Source organism: Peromyscus leucopus, chromosome 22, assembly GCF_004664715.2.
Source record: "Peromyscus leucopus breed LL Stock chromosome 22, UCI_PerLeu_2.1, whole genome shotgun sequence".
Lineage (NCBI taxonomy): Eukaryota > Metazoa > Chordata > Mammalia > Rodentia > Cricetidae > Peromyscus > Peromyscus leucopus.
In genome coordinates this window covers 2198440-2203736 of record NC_051081.1, presented here as the reverse complement: position 1 = coordinate 2203736, position 5297 = coordinate 2198440, and the positions used below count along the sequence as shown (strand labels likewise).

Here is a 5297-nt window from a genome sequence, read left to right as displayed (position 1 = left end):
GAGAGAGAGAGAGAGAGAGAGAGAGAGAGAGAGAGAGAGAGAGAGAGAGAGAGAATCCAAATTAACAAAATCAGAAATGCAAAGGGAGACATAACAGCAGACAACAAGTGGTGGTGAGGGAAGGACCGACACCGGACAGCCCTTTGTCATAGTTTTCTCTGTGGTGGGTTGGCCCCGAACAGCAGTAGAGTTTCTGAGCTTCTCGCCTGAGTGGATGATTAGAGGGCACAGCAACCTTCGAAGGCTTGGTGGCAGAACCTTCTGCCTCCTCACTGCCTGGGAGAAGACAACTGCAGGTCATCCTGCTGGAGATGAGCTGCTCTCAAAAAAGGCACAAACAACAGAAGAATGGATACAGTTTCATATGTTAAAAGGGAACTATAAGTCTCAGCATGAATCTATCTAGACCTAGGTCAAGTGGTAGTGGAGAAGAAATCTCATTTCATAAAAATGAGAGAAGATGGCAGCAAGAGCATCTCCACAGAGAAGAACCCTATTACCAGTTTATTAGTGAGTTCAACAATGAAGATTATCAGCTAATGAGAGACTGCTACCTTTTAGGCACCCCTGGAGAAATAATGTCGGAGGAGCTACAGCAGCGGTTAGAGCAAAGGAACACCTGGCATTCCAGCCTGGCTTGAGGAGTGGGACAAGTAAGGGAGACTCAGAAAACCTTAGAGAACATTCAGATGAAGATTCTCTACTACGATGGCTGAACACTTTTTGGCGCACTGGAAATGTGACTCGAAGTGGACAGAATGGAAACCAAAGTTGGAGAGCTGTGAGCCCAACAAACCCAAACAGTGGAGAGTTTGGGTTCAGCCTGGAAATCCACATAAATCCTGACAACAGAGGTTCTGGAGCTCATGGAGAGCATTATACAGACATTCGTGTGTCCGGTGTTAGCAAAGATCCTAGGCAGCAAAGATCTAGTCCTGTGGCTATGTGAACGAGAAGCCAAACCTCCAGGAGTTCCAGTGGTGGTGACTCCAGTGTTCCAGGGGGTAGGCGTAGTGCAAGGGGGCAGGGTTCAGTGCAAGGATTCTTCTCAGCACGCGGAAGAATAAGAAATGGAACTGAAGGAGCACTTTGTGTTCCTAGAGTTAGTGGCCATCGTACGAATGTTATCAACACTCACAAACCAGTCAGATGGTAGTAATCTCAGGCAAAGGGAATGGCAGTGGTTTGGAGCAGCACATATTTGGGGAAATGGGGCTAAAAGTAATGTTACAGTGAGAAACACAAACCAAAGATTAGAGCCAATAAGATTACGTCCTGCTTTCAGTAGTTGAAGCCAGTCCCCAATTCATACACAGACTCAAGTCTTTCTGGAACAAGATAGAGCACGCAGAGGTACCGTTTATATGCCGCTGTCCAACTCAAGACTTGTGTCAAGAGTAACAGTAGAAGAAGGAGAAATCACCAGGTCCTCAGCTGCCACACAGCATCATCCAGCAATCACACTAGACCTGCAAGTCAGGAGGATTAGTCCTGGAGAAACTAGAGATAGGGACAGCATCGCAAATAGAACCCGATCGCGGGCAGGGCTGGCGGAAAGCACAGTTGAGAGCAACAGTGGGGTCTTTCAGAGAACCATTTCTCATTTAGAGCCGTCAGGTGTCCGAACCTATGTGAGTACCATAACAGTTCTGCAGCTAGAGTTTTCCTGCCTTGCTGACAGTCAGGACAAATCTTTGTCACCCGCCAGTCCCACAGCCGCTCAGACCCAACCAAGTAAACACAGAGACTTATTTTGCTTACAAGCTGTATGGCCATGGCAGGCTTCTTGCTAACTGTTCTTATAGCTTAAACTAATCCATTTCTACAAATCTATACCTTGCCACGTAGCTCATGGCTTACTGACATCTTTACATTCTGCTTGTCCTGGTGGTGATTGGCTGTGAGTCCTTCTGCCTTCCTGTTCTTTTATTTCTCCTCTCTGTTAGTCCTGCCTATACTTCCTGCCTAGCCATGGCCAATCAGGTTTTATTTATTGACCAATCAGAGCAACTTGACATACAGACCATCCCGCAGCACAGCCAAGTGCAGACCATCTCAGACACCTGCACTCAGGCCCATGGTCCTAATCATCCTCTATGCAGACCTGCTGGGTAAAGCCACGAGGAACCCGAGAACAGGCAACCACAGGACATACAGAACATCCCACAGCACAGTTCCTCTTCAGAGGATTTCTGAGAATGAGATGCCATCCTCTGTAGCTCTTCGTTGAATTTTAAGGCAGATCATGACTGGGTTTGGAGAGCTGCGTTCTCTAATGGAAGTGGAGCCTGAGTCACAGAATCAAGGAAATTGTCACCGTTTATCAGAGCTGTACCTAGAACTGAATAATGTAGATGTGCCTAAAAACAGTGGTCAGCAGGGTGGAGGTCCCTCACAAGCCAGGCAGGCCCAAGAAGATAGTGCTGAAATGCTAGATGTAAGTGAGCCCAGCCCGCCACAGGCCCGCAATGATGGCAATAGAAATAGAAGGCAGTTGTGAAGGGTAGACAGTGTAGTTGAGGCTGGAACATCATCCATTCTGTGCCTTGCTCATTTCTTCTTACTGAATGAAGGCGATGCAGATCCAGTTTGTGGTTTAACCAAAGAGCAGATTGACAATCTTTCTACCAGGAGCTATGAACAAAATGGGGTTGACAGTGAGTTAGGTAAACTCTGTAGCGTGTGTATCAGTGACTATGTAGCTGGGAACAAGCTCCGGCAGCTGCCGTGTCAGCATGAGTTTCACATTCACTGTATTGATATCTGGTTGTCAGAGAACTGTAACTGTCCTGTCTGCCAGCGGCCTGTTATAGAACTGGGGGCCTCAAACAATGGGTGAGATGACAGGATCTGGTCAGTGCTGTGTAGCTGGAGTTTTTTCTCTCCGGATCCTGCCATACCCCAGCAGTTCGACAGCCCACTTATAAAATAAACACACAGACACTTATATTATTTAAACTGTTTGGCCTAATGGCTCAGGCTTCTAGCTATCTAGTTCTTACATCTTAAATTAATCCATTTCTATAGATCTATACCTTGCTACATGGCTCGTGGCTTACCAGCATCTTCATATGTTGCTTGTCATGACGGCAGCTGGCAGTGTCTCTCCCACTCAACCTTCCACTTCTCAGAATTCTCCTCTCTCCTTGTGCTGCCTATACTTCCTGCCTGACCACTGGCCAATCAGTGTTTTATTTATACAGAACGATATCCACAGCAGTGCTGGATGTCCCTGGAGCCATATAGTCAAACACTTCTTGAGTTACTTGTGATAAGGTAACCAAGAGGAAAACCCTAGCAGATTATAGCTTGTACTATTTTTTGTGTGCATTAAAAAAAAAAAACTTGTTACCAAAGAGGTTTTGTGTGTGTGTGTATATTTTTATTTTGGTAATTTTGTTATGCTAAGCACTTTTGTATCTGCACAACTCAGTATGTTAGGAATCTTGATTCTTTCTCTTAATATTGCAGTAGATTTTGCTGTAATTTTCCAGTTTCAGCTCAGTGCTGTGTTTGGACACTACTGTCTAAGTCTGTGTAGGCTGTTTGGCTGAATGTCTGTAGGTAGATTTCAGTTACTTGAAATAATTTAAGACATAGCACACTGTAAGTATGTAAGCAAATATGTAACTATGGTGAACATATCCACGCTAAAAACTACACATTTGAAAGTTACTTAAGCTCTGGGGCTTAGACTGCACATGTCACAGTGTTAACATTGACATGACCATCTGTAAGAGGAAGTGAATTAAGATACAGGTTAACAGAGATTGTTTACTGAAGCGTGTCTGACAATCTGACTTACTAGAGAGCAAGAGACATATAATAATGAACTTAGTATGCTGTGGGATGGCCTGTATGTCAAATCTGTTGCTTTGATTGGTCAATAAATAAAACACTGATTGGCCAGTGGCCAGGCAGGAAGTAGGTGGGACAAGGAGAGAGGAGAATTCTGGGAAGTGGAAAGCTGAGGCAGAGAGACACTGCCAGCTGCCGCCATGACCAGGAGCATGTGAAGACACCGGTAAGCCACCAGCCACGTGGCAAGGTATAGATTTATGGAAATGGATTAATTTAAGATGTATGAACAGTTAACAAGAAACCTGCCACGGCCATACAGATTGTAAGCAATATAAGTCTCTGTGTTTACTTGGTTGGGTCTGAGCGGCTGTGGGACTGGCGGGTGACAAAGATTTGTCCTGACTGTGGGCAAGGCAGGAAAACTCTAGCTACATTAGTATTTCTTTATTCATAAATGGAATGTGGAAAATTTTATGACAGTTTAAGTTCATCTTTTTTTGTGACTTTTTTAGAAGTACAAACACTTCTTGGGTTTATAGCACGCTTGATTTCTCAAATTAAGTTCTAAAATCTAAGATATTTTAAAATCTATTAAGTAGTGAAATGCATGGAAAATATGTTAATTTGGATACCACAAAGCTCCAAATAAAATAAAAGCCTTTAAAAGAACATAGAGTTTATATAACACAAAGTATGCATTAAAAGTCTGTTTCTACCGGTTAAAACAACAATAACAAAAACTGACTGTTGTTAGGAAATCCAGGGAATCATCAGGTCTTACATCAAAAACCTGTGTTCCACAAAATTGGAAAACTTAAAAGAAATGGACAATTTTCTGTATAGGTAATATATAACCAAATTAAATCAAGATCAGATAAACAATTTAAATACATCTGTAACTTCTATAGAAATAGAAGCAGTCATTAAAAGTCTCCCAACCAAAAAAAGCCCAGGGCCAGATGGTTGCAGCACAGAATCCTACCAGATTTTCAAAGAAGAACTAATTCCAATATTCCTTAAATTGTTCCACAAAAATAGAAACAGAAGGAACATTGCCAAACACTTTTTATGAGGTTACACTTACCCTAATACCCAAACCACACAAAGATGCAACAAAGAAAGAGAATTACAGACCAATCTCCCTCATGAACATACTCAATAAAATATTGGCAAACTGAATCCAAGAACACATAAAAAAAATCGTCCATTATAATCAAGGAATTTTCATTCCAGACATGCAGGGAAGGTTCAACATATGAAAATCTGTCAATGTAACCCATCATATATATAAAAGAAAAAAAAACTGAAAGAAAAAAAGCTACATGGTCATTTCATTAAAGCTGGAAAAGCTTTTGACAAAATCCAACACCCCTTTGTGGTAAAGGTCCTGGAGAGATCAGGAATACAAGGAACATTCCTAAACATAATAAAGGCAATTCACAGCAAGCCAACAGCAGCTGTGGGATGTTCTGTATGTCCTGTGGGAGCCCGTTCTT

At 42.7% G+C, this 5297-nt stretch overlaps 1 pseudogene; it reads left to right on the top strand.

Annotated features, from left to right (window-relative positions):
• Positions 1-373: 373 nt before the first annotated feature.
• On the top strand, positions 374-2959 carry LOC114688004 (annotated as a pseudogene).
• Positions 2960-5297: the final 2338 nt, after the last annotated feature.